This window comes from Lactuca virosa, chromosome 8 (assembly GCF_052849685.1).
Source record: "Lactuca virosa cultivar CGN04683 chromosome 8, Lactuca_virosa_CGN04683_v6, whole genome shotgun sequence".
NCBI lineage: Eukaryota > Viridiplantae > Streptophyta > Magnoliopsida > Asterales > Asteraceae > Lactuca > Lactuca virosa.
Genome location: NC_136433.1, coordinates 17,931,832 through 17,950,747, shown reverse-complemented (window position 1 = coordinate 17,950,747; position 18,916 = coordinate 17,931,832). Strand labels below are relative to the sequence as shown.

The 18,916-nt window shown below is 37.3% G+C and overlaps 1 non-coding gene across 1 annotated transcript; it reads right to left on the bottom strand.

The window, feature by feature from the left end:
* Window positions 1-1,468: 1,468 nt before the first annotated feature.
* TRNAK-UUU (transfer RNA lysine (anticodon UUU)) lies at window positions 1,469-1,541 on the bottom strand. The gene has a single exon. It is a non-coding gene; the product is annotated as a tRNA-Lys (tRNA).
* Window positions 1,542-18,916: the final 17,375 nt, after the last annotated feature.

The following is an 18,916-nucleotide window of genomic DNA, read 5'->3' as shown; positions in this document are numbered from 1 at the left end:
TATGTTCAAAAAACACCATCCAAGTAAACTTTTTGTACAAAAAACACCAACAAACTATATGTTTTGTTCAAATATTACCCACCGGTAACTGGTTCTTACAGGTTAAATGATAACTTGGCTTAACTATTATGACATGACATAATAATGATTGACAAAACAATAAATGATATATTCCTCCTTTAAAAACTGATTTAGGGTTTCTTCATGAACGAATGACTTATTCTTCTCCTATGATTGCTCGTCTTCTTCTGATGTGATGATCTCGAACTCAAGTCCAAAAGCCTAATTCTTAACTTAAGGCAAAAAGGGCTACTTTACCCCTGCCTCAGTGGACCTCCCTCCCCCTAAGGCCCAAATCCATAAAATGCCCAAAAAGGCATCCAAGCCCAACTACAAGGCATCTAAGGCCTAATATGGCCCAAGAACCCCCAACATGACCTAAATTATCTCCCGAGTACGCTAGCGTACGCCGGGCGTACTGGCTCGACATCCGGATCGCAGAGGCTTAAACATATGATGAGACTATGCACAGACTTGTTTAAGTTAGGCCTCGGCCCACCTGATTGTAGCAGGTCATTTTTTGGGCTTAAGGCCATGTTGGGGGTTCTTGGGCCATATTAGGCCTTAGATGCCTTGTAGTTGGGCTTGGATGCCTTTTTGGGCATTTTATGGATTTGGGCCTTAGGGGGAGGGAGGTCCATTGAGGCAGGGGTAAAGTAGCCCTTTTTGCCTTAAGTTAAGAATTAGGGTTTTGGACTTGAGTTAGAGATCATCACTTTAGAAGAAGACGAGCAATCATAGGAGAAGAATAAGTCATTCGTTCATGAAGAAACCCTAAATCGGTTTTTAAAGGAGGAATATATCATTTATTGTTTTGTCAATCATTATTATGCCATGTCATAATAGTTAAGCCAAGTTATCATTTAACCTGTAAGAACCAGTTACCGGTGGGTAATATTTGAACAAAACATATAGTTTGTTGGTGTTTTTTGTACAAAAAGTTTACTTGGATGGTGTTTTTTGAACATACCAAACTTGGATGGTGTGTTTTGAACGATTTTGAAACATAGTTACCTTTGAGTCATTTCCTATTGCTTTTTTTCCTTTACTTATTTTTTACCGGTAATTGCCGGTTACCAAAGGTCAAATTTGAACAAAGAATGTACTTCGTTGGTGTTTTTTGTACAAATGTTTTACTTGGATGGTGTTTTTTGAACACACCAAACTTGAATGATATTTTTTGAACGATTTTGAAACATAGTTACCCATATAAGTTCATGTATAGACAGATAGATATACACATACATAATTACAGATTAAAATACTTTAATTATATATATGAACAAAAAATTAATCTAATAAAAGTTCCACGTTACATAGTACATGTGGACAAAAATGATATAATCAGTAAAAGAATTATTAACAAAAAGAGAACTGAGATATATTATATAAAAATTACTTATAGAATCGCCATCCGTGGGACTCGAACCCACGACCACGTGGTTAAAAGCCACGCGCTCTACCAACTGAGCTAGAACGGCTTCTTGTCATTTTATGCATCTGTATACTTATTAATTAATCTTACAGGAGCAATGATCTTTAAAAGGTATATAAATGAATTTGATATTTATTATTTATTCCTATATAATATCATTCATACAATTGTCTCTTATTCCCATTTAATGAAGTAATTTTTAAAACTCCTTACGAATGTCTATTACTTTGTTTTAAGTTTATGGGTACCGACAAATTTGTTACCAAAAACTTTTGAATCAAATGGTAAGAAAGAAACTAACATTGAAAAACAATGTTTTTACTGATTTTGATGATGAGTTGACGCATATCCAACTGGTTGGATGATTTTACTTACTTTACTTCTCTTGCAATACCGTTCATCCATATTTTAGATATGATGTTTTATCAGAGAAATTAAACAAAATTTTAAGAAAATATTGGTTCATAATAGAGAAAATATCTCATCTATTTATTTATTTTAGAATGGTTAACATACACATCTTCTAAAATCTTATACTTTTAAACTATATATTTGTCCATCAGAAGACTTAAACCCTTAAAAACTTATGAGATGGACACATTTTCAAACATTTGATACCGCTAGACCAATATGCACGTTCTTTATCATAAAAGAAAATTTACGAACATAAACATATTATTAGAGAATACAAAAACAAGTCTATAATTTGGATTAAATATCTATTAGAGTATGTCTGATAACATATTATTTTCTCATGACTGCATCATCTTATCATAGTAAAATAATTCATTTTCAAAATACATTTTCATAAAAATCATAAGTTAACCAATTCATTGTTTCAAAACATAACCATAAAAATCAGAGCGTCAAATAACATTTCTCAAACAAAAATCAACGAGATTATGTGTACGATCATGCATTCGTTTTTTCCGATCCTTTGAAGTACCTGAAACATTTAAATCCATAACTGTAAGCCAAAGCTTAGTGAGTTCCCCCAAAATACCCCACACAACAATACACATACAATATGCACACATGAACCTACAGTCTGACCGGACCACCTCGCAAGGCCTACAATACACCTTGACCGCTTTCCTGAGTCTATCACATAAAGTTCGAACGCTCTCCTTGGACCTACAATATCAACTGGACAACTCGAGTCTCTTGGCTTCCAACACAAAGCAAGATCGCCTCAACCCAACCTAAATATGTCGACATATGCAAACAAAAAAACAATAAACAACAAACACATGTAATCATAACATATCTACCAATCTAACATATCAATATCATACATATAAGGATACATACTGCAATACAAAGTATAATGAGAAAACTTACCTCGTACACTAGTAGACTATCAACACAGCTCATACGAAACAAAGACTAGTGCTACGGGACACCTATACAGCAATCATAGGTACATCCTAAATCTATATCCCAAAAACCCTCAAGTTGACCAAAAGTCAACCTTGGTCAAAAAGTCAACGTTCGACAGTCAAGGTTAACAGCTAAAAGTCAACTTTGTTGGCCAAACATCTGCCACGATATGGCAGCCTCAGGACAAACAGTCGCGAGAAACCCCAATCGCCATGACGTGGTGAGCATATCGTCATATCGTGGGAACTTTTGTTGGACAACTTAATGGATGTACAATGCATGTCTTGAACTCTAGCTAGGTCAAAAATGGTGAAAATGAGGTCAAAACCTCATGTATAGAATCAAAAACTCTATAATACTTTAGATATGGAACAAGGAACTACAAAGGGACCTCAAGGATCCATAAAATTGCCAACTTTATGGGATACATCCACTCAAACTATCCCAAACATGGAGAAAAATGCATAAAAGCCTAGATTTAGAAGAATAGCACATAAAGACTTAAACTTGTAGACTTATAATGGTCTAGAATGTCTGTAATAAGATGGTAGGGGAACTTGCTTGTTGGATATATGTTCAAAGGACACCTTCTTCTCCTTCAATATCACCAAAACCCACGAAGAAACTTCAAGAACCTGAAAATGGAGGATAGGGTTTGTTTAGATCGAAATGGAGGTTGAGGGTGAGAAAACCCTAGCCATCACAACCTTTAAATAGAGTTTAAGGCCCGAAAAATTAGGGTTTTACATGCTGGCCTCCACCATGTCGTGGTGGCATAAATGAGAGGTGTGATCCATCAGGTGATACCATGTCATGGCGACTGCACCACATGTCATGGCCACCAAAAATCTTATACTTTTGTCTTAAATTCCAAAATCACACGAACAATTATACCTGGAACTTGGTGCTATACTTATAAAATACAATAATATTATTTCTTGATATGGTATTTGATAGGTGCATTTTATGCACCTATTTTTCATGTTTATTTCCGTCCTTTCATAGCATTCTACTTCATAGTTCTTGCATTTAGTTAATTATTTGGGCAATTGCATATTTTATTAAAAATGGCTAGTACTTCACTATTTTTGATTTATTTTCTAAGCATTATGGAGCATGGAGCTTGCATCATGGAGCATGGAGCATGGAGCTTGGAACTTGGAGCTTTGGAGCATGAAGAGAAGATGGACCGGTCATCCCATGGAAGAAAACATAAAGACATAACCCGAGTCATTGCATATCATCATAGCAAAAGTCTACGTTTGAAACACGGTTCGTGTCACACCGACACGGGTCATGTTTGTCCTTTCTCATCTTATATTTGAGCAACATGAATCGTGGTGAAGCTAGACTGAAGAAGGAGCCAACAGTGAATCCTTATTGGACTTTTAGCAAAAAGCATGGGCTATGCTAAAAACACATGGTCAAGACACATGGACATGCTAAAAACACATGGGCAAAAGACATGCCCATGCTAAAACTGCATGGCCTTGAGGTAGGCACGTGAGCAGTTATTAAAAAAAGGGGATGTCGCCATTTTTCAAACAGACGGTTTTGGGAGTTTTCTCTCGTGGTTTTGGGGAGATTTTTGGGAATTCTTGAAGGCTACTAATCATTGCAAACACTTTTGGTTTCCTGTTGTAAGCATTAAACATTTCAATTCCATATTTATTCTTGTTTGATTTGTTCTTAGCCATGTGTGGCTAAGAAACCCTAATTTCTAGTTCTTGTTCAAAACATGTTGATTGCGTGACTTGAAGCATATGATTTGATGTTTGATTTGTGATTCTATTCTAGCGACTATGTTTTTGTTTAAACTAGAACCCTTGAATATGATTTGTGTTTGATTGGCCACTTTCATGAATTGAATTTTTGTATAGTTAGTTAACTTTTAGGGCTCCTAATCGTGCTATTAAGTTAACAATTGATAACAAGCAATAAGTTTTCTTATTGTAAAACATATATCACATGTTTTCACACTTCCGAGCGTATGAGAAGAAATGAACATTGTTGGGAAGCTTGTACAAAACTTAATGCAACTTTTCAATACAATCTAAGAGCGTGTTTAGATTGAATTAGTAAGGCTAGGTCTAGTCAAAGAACGTGTTTTGGTTAGATAATTTGGAAAGCGAGAGGTATTAGAGCGTGTTAATATCTTTCAGTACCAACTTAGAATAACAATCATGAATTACATCAAGTCATAATCAAGTTGAACAACAACACTGAGAACTAGAACTAGAACCATTCCAACAAATTGTTTACAAATCTATTTCATTTTTCTGCATGTTTTCAAAGTAGATTGTTATTTTTATTATTTAACTTTTGCAAACAAAATCCCCTTGGTTGTGACTAAAGTACCTTGTGAAAAAAGGTATATACTTTTGTCCCTTGTCTCTGAGGATCAACCCTGCTTGCCTTGTACTACTTTTTAGTGCATTAAAGCAGTGTATTTGGAGTCTCTTATACCCCTATGGTGCAATACTTGCTTTAAACCTTTAATTTGACGAACATATCATTAGAATCCAATGGTGCAATACTTGCTTTAAACCTTTAATTTGGCTATAGTAATCCAAGGATCTTGAGATTACCTAGACTTTTATTTGTTGTTAAAATGGTTAGAGAAGCTCATAACAATTTCCTTAGTCAAAGGTACAATTTCCATTAAGCATGTAATTAGTGAAAGTCAACTAGCATTAAAAATCAAAAAGTTACCAAATCCAAGAGGAGTCAAATGTTTCCACTTCCATGTTGGAGAAAATGCTTTTATGATTGTGTGAAGTAAAACCAACACAAGAATCACTTGTTGCTTGCTAATTTGAGGATCCTTTACTTAATCAAGAAATTAGCTAACAAATCACTACAAATACATTTAAACTCATGAATAAAAACATACAAGTAGTAATAAGATGTTAAAACACAAAACATTCTCATAAAGATTCAAGAACAAGTTCATGGTGCCTTCAACATTCAACAAACATTCAAAGTGGTATCACCAAAGTCAACCAAGATTAGTTTATCCTAACATAGCTAAACTCAAGAAAACAAAGTAAGGATAGATTGTACCAAACATTTAGCTAGAATCAAGAGCAAAAAATGAAGTTCTTGAGGTGTTCTTGGTCTTCAAAATGCTCCAAAATCTCCAGAGAAATGATGAATTTTCGGATGTGCAAGAGTGTGCAAAAGATGCACACCAACCTTCCTCAAATAGCCTTCAAATTGAAATTACGAAATTACCCCTACAGTATCGTGTGCGGCCGCGCAGCCCTGCGCGGGTGGTATCTAATTATGGCTTCTTTGAGTTTTGGGCCTCCACAACTTAGTCCATTGGCCCAGTTCGAGTCCGATCAGCTTCTAGCCCATTTTATTTAAGTTCTCTTCATTTTAAGCCCAATTTGGCTTCTCCAAATGATCCATAGCTCATGTAATTGCCCGATCAATAATCTATGCATGCTCGAATATTCCTCCGTTTCTTGCAAATTTAAAGTTCCTTTCCTCCAAGCCTTCAAATAATCACAAGCCCACTCCATGCATCAACTCCATTAGCTATCAAGCCCAAAATTCTTGTCGTCCTCTAAGTCCAATCGCTTCCCAAAGATCCCGCTCTGCTATTCTCCTTAAAATCTGCAATTATGCTCACAAAACTAAAAAGTACCCGGAATGGTCATAAAATAACCAAAAGGAAAATATGCATGGAAATTAACTATATTATGAATGAAATATACTAAAATAAACTATAAAAAGAAGTACATAAAATGAAACTATCAGACATGCCTAACAAATTGGCGCCGTTGTCGGGGACACAGTGTTACTGGTTGTTTATGCCTAGATCTTTTCGTATAGGTACACCATTGCCAATTGACTCGGAGATAGAGAAGACTGCAAAGAGGTTACGGAAGCAAGCCAAGCTTCATAAGAGGCAACTGGGTTCCTGGACTTCTTCATCATCCACTCCTCCAGTCATCAACATTTGGGAGGATATACCTATCTCAAGTGTATCCACATCCGAAACAGAAACTCTCTCACTCTCACCACAAACATCCTCACCTATAAATATCACACCACCTTCCTCACCCACTCATAATAACCAAGAAACTACACCTATAGAAACCTCAATTCCTACTTCTACCATGGGAGACCAAGGAGAAATGGAGGTAACCCACCCGAGCAAACCCTTCACCAATGGGCGAGGAGAAGAGGTTACTCAACAACCTCTTTGCATCACATATCCGGCAACCACAAACCTTGAACTAAAATCCGAACTCATCCACTTACTCCCAATCTTTAGAGGCCTTGAAAATGAAGATCCCCACAAGTTCCTCACCGAATTCCATGTTGTGTGTGTCGGCATGAAACCACACAATGTCATGGATGATCAAATCAAGATTAGGGCATTCCCCTTCGCGGTGCAAGATGCAGCAAAAGACTGGCTCTATGACCTTCCACCGGGAACGGTCACTACATAGGTAGATCTTGCACAGTTGTTCTTAGAGAAGTATTTCCCATAAATGAAAGTTTCAGCCTTGCATAAGGAAATCATCGGCATCAAGCAGAAAAAGAATGAAGCCTTGCATACCTATTGGGAAAGGTTCAAGAAGTTGTGCACCCGTTGTCCAAAACACAAAATTTCCGAATACAAACTTCTTAAATACTTTTGTGAAGGCATGTTGCCATGGGAAAGGAGGCTCCTTAATGCTTCAAGTGGAGGATCCATAGTTGATAAGACCCCACATAAATTCAGGAATTGATAAAGAATATGGATGAAGATTCAAAGCACACTTCTCAAGAAGACGCGTGGTACGTCGACGCATCTCGAGGAGTCAAAGAAGTTAGTACTCCACAAATCAAAGCTCAATTATCTGAACTTACAAAAGTAGTCATGATGCTCACGAAAGAAAAATGTGTGCAATCCACACCCCATCCTTGTGGTATATGTACTCAAATCGGGCATCCTACCGATATGTGCCCTCAATTCCAAGAAGAAGATTACGCGGAAGAAAATTCCTTAGGAGGTTATTCAGGGTCGAATCATAGGGGATACGAGCAACCAAGGGGTGACCAAAGTTGGAATAACAATCAAGGTTAGGGAGGAAATCAAAATGGTGGTTATCAACAAAGACCACCATTTCCTCATCATCAACAAAGGCCACCTTTTCAACCTCAAAATTTTCAGCCAAGGAAGCCACACCAACCACCTCAATAAACGGATTCATCAAGCATTGTGACAACCCGGAATTTCTATCTTGTACAACCGTTCAATTCAATCAAAGTCAGACTTGTTATTGGCTATCTTTTAGCCTTGTTAAGGGTCTGTTTGAGTGTTTTAAGCCTAGTACCTTAAAGGATAAAGTGTTAGGAAGTATCGTATAGAGTTCAATGTGCAGCATACAAGCCGGAAAATCCACCATAAGGAGTTTATGGCCGTAAACTAGAGTTTACGGCCGTAAACACCTCCTTGGCCGTGAACTCTTCCCTTCATATGAGATATTCCCTCATTTTTCACCTTTATCACACTTCCATCTCAAGAACTCGATTTTCTCTCAAGTATCATCAAGAACTTTCATCTTGATCTTCAATCTTGTAAGTAATCTTTCCATTTTCAAGTTGATATTCTTCTATATCTAGTGAAGATTCATGTTTTCATCCATGGAATCATTCTTTTTGGTTAGATCTTCAAGTATTCACACTTTCACCAAGAACACTCACTAGTTCTTGGACCGTGAACCCCCTCCCAAGCTTCAAAAATGTGAGTATATCTTCTATCTCCTAGTTAGGCTTGTTAAACTCTTGATTCTAACCTTAGATCATCATAAAATACATGAGCATCAAGAGTTTACGGCCGTAAACCATTGCATGGCTATAAACTCTTGTGTTGATGGATGTTTTGGTCCTTAAACTCCCTTATATTCGAGCCTAGAATCGAAAGAACTTGTTGAATTCTTGATAGGACCATAAAACACCTTGTTTGCAAGTCCTCCCATGAGTGTACGACTGTAAAATCCTTGACCGTACACTCTAGGGCCGTATACTCCCTTAGGCCGCAAACACAATGGCCGTAAACACCTTTGTGTGGCCGTAAACCCCTTAGATGCAATCCTTTGTGATTGTAACACTTCCATATAAGTGTTTCCTAGTACATAAGGTGGTTTACTTGCATGATTAGTTGTATATACACTAACTATATCCATATATGTATCATTATATGATTATTAGGATCCGTGTGTGCTCGAGGCTTCACTTGACACTTAGCATCCTAAATCGATCTTTCATTCGTATCACTCACTACAGGTGAGTTCATACCCCTTAACTTATCTTTTAAATGATTTTAAATGCTTTTATGGGGGGAATACAAGTAGAACTGTTATAGTTATTATATCAATCACATGTGATTAATAACTATCAAACAAGTGGATTTTCTTATACTTCAAACTGTTTTATCAAGTAAACTATTTCAAAACACTTTATAGACTGACATCAAGTCATCGATAACCATTCAAATGGTCAAAACCCTTTTTATATGCTAAACTCTTTAATAAACTCTTTTAAACTTATATATTGTCAAAAATCATGTCTATATAGACATAGTTATATAAGTAAGGTTGAAAGGACTTAGGACTGATAACTCACTTTATTTCCTGTTCCTTGTTTGGTTGTGGACTTAGGGTATCCGGTTATTTGTCCGAGTGTCGTTTGAATCTTAGTTATATATTATGTACATCTGTATAGATATAAAAGTTCTTACATCAGTTCAACACCTTTGGATAGCAAAGGTGAACAAACATGCTCAGTCATTCAAACAACATTACTAGTAAACTATAATAGGTATAGTTTAGAGTATTACTACTCACTATTTCTAGTACAATGAAACATACAAGAGTCAGTTCATACATGAGTCAGTTTAAACTTACTATTATGAGAAACAGAAAGAACATACTATGATGAGAAACTAAGAGAACATACACTACACTATACAAAAAGAGCATACTATACACTAGAACAGAGAGAACATACAATACACTAGAACATACTATACAAATACAAGAATTCTATAACATTAATGTGAGCCACTACTTCATGGCACGACAATGTACTGTTGTGTCACGTTTTGTAAGCAGAGTCTCCTGGAGGGAGAGCGTGAATTTGTGTATAGATCTATACGGGATTGACCATCCTACACCTTGCTGCTAGCTACAGTGGGACCTGCAGGTCTACGGGTGACGAATGTCATACCATTTCGGAGTCTCGAACGTCGTGTCTTACTAGTCAATTAAGTGTGGTTACAATCTTATCACATTTTACCTTAATTAATCAAACAGGTTTAAGGTAGTTAGTACATTGGTAGTTACTTAGATAAAACTACAGTACATCGTTATTTTTCCTATTTCATTCACATTGTGATCTTCTCACATAAACGGTAAAGAAAACTATATTTTGTTAATGATAGTCATACTTTGGGAAAATACTCACTTTTACAAAAGAACAAACATAAAGAACAGTTAGGTCTTGGTAGAAGACTACTTTAGTAGAAAATATAGGATTTTCTAGGAAGTTTACAAACATTTACATCAAACACATACAACTTTTACTTCAAACATTTACAAACACCTTCTTCAAACTTATACAAACATTGACACTAAAATACTTATGAACTCACCAGTTTTAATGCTGATCTACGCTTTCAAAATAACTTGTATTCTCAGGTCACCAGTAGACAGGTACCGATGACCAGGTTTTGAGAAGATGGAGCACGTTCAAGACTCATCTCTTATTTTTTATTCATATTTTGGTGTCTTATAAACTACAGAACACACTTGTATTAAAATTATATTATTAATGCAATGGATGATGTTGTTGCTTGTTTTACTATTATGCATTGTTGTGATACTGTACATGACGTCCTCCGCCCCGAACGTTTCCGCCGTTCTGGTTTGGGGGTGTGACAGATTGGTATCAAAGCATTGTTTATAGTGAATTGAGTATATCAACCCATAAAAGATATACAACTATAAACACAACGGGATTAAAATACTCTGACCAAGAGTTTATACTTTTAAATAATAAAATATTTAACCAAAGTATACACACCTGCATTCATACTAAAATCAGTGTCACTAGGACAGAACAAAAGTATTGCGATTGTTGGACAGCACAAGTAGGCTTGGGGACATATAATCATATCTGGGAGTGATATAGCCTGATCAACTATATCTTTCCGAGAAGTGATTAACATGTGCCTAGGATTGGTTGTGGTGTTGCAGCAAGTCTAAAATCTTACCAACACTACTACAATAAAAACATTAGAACATAAACTTAAAATACTATAGGAGTATTTTGTGTTACTATAATTACTTATGTGCAAAACTTGGGAACATGGAGTCAAGAACACGGTCAACCCATGCCATACAATGGAGACCGAAGTTTCTACAACCTGAGCGAGGGAGGCTCAGTGGACAGAGTCCTGCCTATCCTGGTCCGCAGGATTGCTCGTAATGAAATATAGGGTAGGACAGCCATCAACCGAATCGCAGAAGTTGATGCCAATGCGGGAGTTAATACTGTCCGCATTCGTCGCCTGGAAGATGCTCGTGAGAGAGATGAGAGAGACAATGAGTCTCTACTGCAAGAACTAGCTGTGACTCGAGCTGAAGTCATAGAGCACCGCGTACGCCAACGAGTGAATGAGCGACGCCTTCTTGATATGGAGCGTCAGCTGGCTAATCTAAGGGTTCGCCCAAGGGGTGCCCGTCGCCAGTAGGAGATGCTCTGCTCATCCTTCCTTTTGGTTAAAGGAATAGCCTTCTTATTTATGCTCCATGTATCACTTTTCCCTATAATTTCCTGTTTATCTTAAGACCTTGAACTTTCAGTCTATTAGGTCTTTTTCTGTCAAAATTTTCCTTATTCTGGTTTGATGTAAGACCTACTCCTAGGTCATTTTTCCCGAACTTGTTACATCTCTAATACCAGTATTATTGACAGATATTAATCTCGTGGGAAATCCTTACTCAAATGCTTTCATATTTCAAATTCTAGATCTCTATTTCAATCATACTTTCATCTATTTGTTGGGCTATGGATAGTTAGTCCATGATTAACTTTCATCATACTCTTTATTGAATGCTTATCAATATCTTCATCTCTTTAAACTTATAGCTACAAGATGCCTCCCCGTCGATCAACGAGACGCAATCCTCTGATAACTCCAACGCAACCACCTCCACCTCCTCCATCATACAACCCAGCATCTATCCAAGCTGCGGTGAATGCGGCTGTTACTACAGCCTTAGCACAATTCACCACTACCGGTACTAGCGGGAGTGGAACTAATGTGCATTCCACTCATGGTGATGCTCCAGTGCGCTCTAGGGAGTGATCGTACAAGGAATTCACCAGCTGCAAACCCAGGAACTTCAATGGGACTGGCGGAATCATTGCCCTCTCGCAATGGTTCGAGAAAACAGAATCGATCTTTGAGATCAATTCCTGCCGGAAGGGAGCAAAGTAAAATTTGCTGCATGCACTACGACAACCCGAAATTTCTATGTTGTTTAAACATTCAAACTTATCAGGGTTAGACTCATTTTGCTTCCAGTTATCACTGTTTGGAACCTGTTTTGAGTATTCTAACTCTAGTGAATCAAAGGAATTAGTATTTGGAAGTGTCGGTTTAAGTTCTAAACTACCTAGCAACCGTAAACCTCCTCAAAAAGGAGTTTACGGTCGAGACCTTGAGTTTACGGTCAGGGTAACCGTGAACTCGTGTAGACCGTAAACCCGTTTACGGTCAGATGGACTCCCCTTTGACCGAGAACTCTACCCTATATATAGGGTATTTAGCCTTCATTTCACATTTTAAACACTCCAAAGACTTTCTCTCTCTACTCTCTCTCTACAATCTTCGAGTTTTACCCAAGGGATCCTCAAGAACACGGTTGTGTTTTGGACCGAAAACACCTTCTTTTCCTTAAAAAACCGTAAGTATCATCTTCCCCTTCATGAATCGAGTTAAAATCCTTCATTTTGGACTTAAGATCATCACTCTTTGCTTGAACAAAAGAGTTTAAGGTCCTATGAATCTTCATAGACCGTCAACCCTTATAAAGGGTGTTCTTATAGCCTTTACCCTTCCTAAGGCTAAGCATGGTCCCTAGAATCTGATACCTTTGAATGAAGCCCTTGAAAACCATCATTTGTGCAAGATTGATGAGTTTACGGTTGAATCTCCTTAGACCGTACACCCTTCAATGACCGTAAACCCATGGACCGTAAGGTCATTAGACCGTGAACTCATGGAATCGTAAACCCATGACCGTAAGGTCATTGGGCCGTAAACACTAAGACCGTAAACACCTAAGACCGTGAACACTTGGACCGTGAACTCCAATGGTCATACCTCTTTGACCTTAAACTCTATATGGTGGCCACATACCCTAGTTATGCAATCACATGTGATTGTATCTCATAAATCTTAGAGTTTCCTATCCAATAAGGGTGTTACACTTTGATGAAACAAAGAATCGAGTATGAAATGAATCAGAGTTTAATGATCAAAGTAGGATTGTGAGATTTGAGCACAGATGTAAATATGATCTTGTTTCAGCTCTATTACGCTCTCAAGTTTTACAGAGTACAAATGACAATCCTGTAAAGACTCGTGTTCATGACTCTAGTAAACACTCCTATTTATAGGAGAGGAAAGCGTACCAAAAATATACTAAGGACTATGCGTTAAGCTTTGAATACAATGCCCTAGTAAAATAGATTACATAAGATACGAAGACTCAGTACATTCGAAGACATGAAACCCTTCGACTAATTACAACTCTATTTACCCTTACAATCTCCCCCTTTGTAATCAAAGTCGAAGTCTTCAACTTGTAAGCAGTTGAATTGAATACATCATCACTCTTCGTATCTCTGTGTACCATGCAATGACCTTCTTAACCTCCTTCTTGTCTCCTTCATTATTCTTCCTGCATTGGTTCATACGAACAATTAAGTTCGTATACTGAGAAGTTGCATATCTCTCCACTTCGCACGTTTGGAACAAGAACCGCTTTGCTCTACCAGCTTTGTCTTTTCTTGCGAAGACAATCCCCAATGGTTTTAAGCAGATTTCACCATCTTCATATTTCTTCAGATCTACTTGTTTCTTTGTAGGAGCCATTGGTGCAGTAATTTCAATACCTTTCGTAGTAGCCAATTCCACATCAGTTTGAGCAAGACACTCAAAATAATTTTCAATAAAGATCTTGATGTGTTTGACTCCCAGTTGGAAAACATCTGGCTCTGTTTCTTGTAGAAAGGAGAATGACTTGTCTTTCAGGATTAATGCAACTTGTATAAGATCATACAAGTTCATTATCGGAAAATCAGGAATGGTAAACTCATAAACTTTTCCATTTGATCTGATCAGTGTGTATTTGAGATTCTGAATAACATTTTCGAAAACCATGTCTCTTTTGATGCTTATAACTTTCTTGATTTTTAACAGTGACCAGACTTCTTCAGGTGCTTTCGCCAACACTGAATGAAAACGAATTTTTATCTTCTTCCCTTCTTCTTTGTCTTTACACATAGTTTCTGCTTTAAACTGAGGCATGATAAACATCATTTCATTTATAGGAAAGTCAAGCTAACTTGCATCAGTGTTTGAAACCACATAACTCTGTTTTGACATCTTTTCGAATGAATACATATGATCAAACATGACTTTTGCCTCAATTGTTTCATAGTTGTATCGCTTCGAAGGATCTCCTTTTTCCAAACCCACAGGGTCTTGTGCACGAAGAGCCATAACACTTTGAATACGCCTCATCCTTTCCAACTCCGCATCCACTTCAGCCTTCTTTTCTTCCTTAGTCTTTTCTATGATCTTGGCTTTACCTTTATCTTTAGACTCAGACTCTCCCACCACAATCTTTGGTTTCGAAGCACTTCCAGCAGCTTCTCCAATCACAACACCTTTAATAACTGATCTGGTTATCGGAACCGTTGTGACCACAGTTGAAGTAACTGAACCAGCAGATAAAATAACAGGCTTTGTAGTTGGAATCTTCGAAGGAAACACTTTTCCCACCACCTTCGAATCTTCTTTACTCGCCTTTACTTCTTCACCAGTATTCTTAGATTCATCTATCTTTTCTCCCCCTTGCACCCCTGTGAAAGCAGGTGGGGCATCTGATACTGTTGACCTTTACTTCTTCACCAGTATTCTTTACTCGCCTTTACTTCTTCACCAGTATTCTTAGATTCATCTGATACGAAGTTCGTTATTATGATCAGTGTAGTCAACCTTCTCCAAAATAACGGACTCGGAATCTTTCACCATTCCGGAGACTTTGCTGATTATCCGTGATTCCATCATCTTTAACATAGTATCAACTTCCAGACTTGAGACTGATGAACCTCCTCCAAAATCAGCTTGAGATTGAATGATAGCATTCAACTTCGTATTCAAAATTTTGTACTGCTTCATGGTCATCAACATATGATCTGGAAAATTTTCTTCTTCTTCATCAAACTTTAGATCTTCAAAAGTTCCTCCAAAACCTTCGTTATCAGTTTCATTCTCCAGCATCATTTTATCATCGACAGGTGAAGTAGGTTTGGGTGGATCAGTAGATTGTGAAGAAAAGATGGAAGTGAAAGGGGTATTGATTATGTTGTTGAATGTGGGTGAATCAGTTGTAGAAGTTACTGGAGGTAAAGATACGATAATATCAGAAGTGACATTAAGATTACCTTAAGCATCAGTCTTCGCACCTTCTTCACCCATGTTAACATTTGTATCCGTATTAGATACGTCTACAGTGATGTCAGAAGTTCGTGTCTCCTCATTAGATGACTTGACATGCGAAACTTCGGGTGGAATAAGACTTATGTCTTCAGGAATCGAACTTTCTTTGACAAGATCAACTTCCGGAGTTTCAGGAATTCTTTCTTTGTCTTCTGTTGAAGTAGTGGCAATGATAAGTTTTCTGGACTTCTTTGTTTTCGTTTGTGTCAACTGTTTTGCCACATCTTCAGCCCTTCGTTTCTTTGATGATGGAAAAACAGGCGCTGGAACTTCCCTGAATAATACACCTTGATGTGTATGTTGTGGTTTACTAACAACGTGGGGTGAAGATTTTCGAGACCTCATCTTAAATCTACGAAAAACCCCAGTCTTCGAAGGGATTATTTCTTTTTCTTGGGTTTCTTCAACAGTAGGTGAAGTAACTGGTTCTTTAACAGCGATAGACACATCCGTTTAAACAATTTGTTCGACTATTACAGGTTTCTTCTTAGATGACTTCTTGGGCTTCGTTTCCTTCACCGGTTTTGCAGAAGAACCAGCTTCATTCTTCTTCCCCCTTTTCGATTTATTCTTCTCTTTTTCCAATAGAACACCAGTTGTCACTGTGGTATCTATTGTTTGCAGATAAGTCAACAAAACTGAGTTCGTAGGATCAAATCTTTTTAGCATTGCATCAGGAATACAAGCAACACTTGGGAACTCATCAGCATCATCAATCACCTCCTTTGGACTGCTATATACATGAAAAGTGACTTTTTCTTCGTCATTGGCTACTAAAATACCCTCTTTGTTGTAGAAGTACTGCAAGATCAAACTCCAGTATCTTGCACATGAAATACCATGTACAGCGTCCGTGTTGTCAACACTTTTCTTGAACTCCTTCCATAACTGCGAAGCATAATCTACCGGTAAATCATAGTATAGCCCTGCAACCATGGCGTATACCTCCATTCTTCTTTTGTCTAACCCCACTGTTCTACCAGTTAAGCAACGTAAAAAGATCCCAAAAAGAAAATTCCAAATCTTAGGAAGACCTGACTTCTTGAAATCACTGATTTTGGATAGTGGTGGTTGATGTCCCATCTCGTTGAACATGTGGACAATTTGAGGATAAGTAAAATCCTCATACGGTGGAGAATTTGGAATATCAAGAATCTGACAGAAGAGTTTCTTTGTAAGTCTAACCTTCTTGTCATTGATTAGGTTAAACGTGACTGCATCAAAGGCTTTAGCGATTGAAGCTGTTGATCCCGCCTGAGATAACCACGAAATCTGTACAGAGAAAGAATTGAACATTGCCTTGGATAAAACAGAATTCTTCAAGGCAATCACGAGCATCTTCAATTCTTCAGGGTACTTAGATACATCAGCTTCAACTTGATAGTTGGTACCCTGGATCTTCATAATAGGCATGGAAGTAATATCTTCTGGAGTTTGAGAAGTTTCAGCATTGACATTAGCAGTATTCGACATTGTTAGGGTTTTGAAAGCTTGAAAATTTAGAGAGAATTGGGAATTATCTTTGAATGCGTAAAGTGACAAAAGACCCTTGAATCCCCTTTTATATGTAACACTCCTGTTTGAATTAAAAGCGGGATGTGCATTTAATGACTGCCGACGTGGCACCTTGAAAACCGGACCACTACTCCGTAGAAATAGCCATGCGTCAAAGTAACTGTCCCATCGCCATAAAACCCAGACATGATATCATACGTCATTGAAATACAACCTGTTTTGTTTGCACCAAGAGAATTGTAATCGTCGGACTCCTTCGGATGGAAGTTAGGCTCTTTCACTTTTGGGATTAAAAGCGAAGTCATATGCCAGATGTTTGAAATCATCAGCCTGAGTTGGTGTTACTCAGAACCTCAAGGATTTCGTAAGTGCAGTGTTCCAAAGAAAGTTAGACAAGAAACAATGAAATAAAATTTTTGAGATTTTGTGATGTCAAAAATTTAATTTGACACGAATGCAGTTAAACCCCGGGCAAAGGTTGCTTCGTTAATCATCAAGAGAGATGATCAATAGCTTGTGTATGTTCCCGTGAATTACAATCGAAAACTTGTAGAGAAGTTTCGAAGGGCATCTTTTGTAAGGCTACATAGGTGGCTTAATAAATTTCGTTACATATCAGCCTTAACATAAGGTGAGTAATTGTAACAGAAATTACTTGTTTGACCAGTGTAGTTAGTGACAAGTGTGTTTTGAAAAATGTTTAAAGTAACTTTGGGATTCGAAGTAAACTCACACGAAAATCATATTCATGAAAAAAATTTATGCTGGATCTTGTTGGGTAACAAACATCGTGGGTTTCGAATGTTTGATCAAGATCACTCATATGAAATGAATATGATTTGGAGTTTTGAAAATAGGTACTGAAACAAATGTTTCGTAAAATCTGGAACATAGTTCTGTTGGGTTTTGAGCAAACTAACACTCCTAAGGTGTTCATGCAACCCTAGAAACCTTGGATCTATGTTTGTCTAAAATACATGCAAAATAATTTTCCAAGGTTCATAACCTATCTAGCATACAAGGGGTACTTTTAAACATAAAAGATACTAGAAGAATTACATATCTTTGTTAGTGAGTTGATTCCTTGGGAGTTTGAGAGCCAAACACCAATAATGTGAATGCCTCAAATGGAAATCACAAATCACCACAAACTTGGAAAACTTATGAGAGAGCACTCTAATACTCTAGAAATCGGCCACACCTTATGCACACACACATAGTGTCTTCTCAAGCACCATAAGCCTCTTTATATAGTGTAGATGATTAGGGTTATGAACCATGCAAACCCTAATAACCCATGTCTTTTCCTATTCCAAGGATCCATGGGTTAAAAGCTCCATGGATCATCCATGGACTCCCATTCAAGCTTAGCCCATTTCCTTATGAGTGTTAGCCCACACTATATAAGTACAATAGCCCATTATTTAATTAGTCACCTTATGATCACTAAATTAATTCATAATTAATTTAAGATCAATACTAATCAAATAATACAATTTCATATTAATATATTATAACTTATAATATATTAGTAGGCCGCAAATATACTCTTCTCATAATGTTATCCATATAAATAGTTCGGGTGAAGTGCAACCCAAATGGACCATGCCGGGTCGGGTCAAGTATATACCAAATAAGTTATGGACTTAGACACCTTATCCAACAGTCTCCCACTTGGATAAGTCTGATAATTGTATTTGCCTATATAGCTTCAGGAACCAACCGACAAT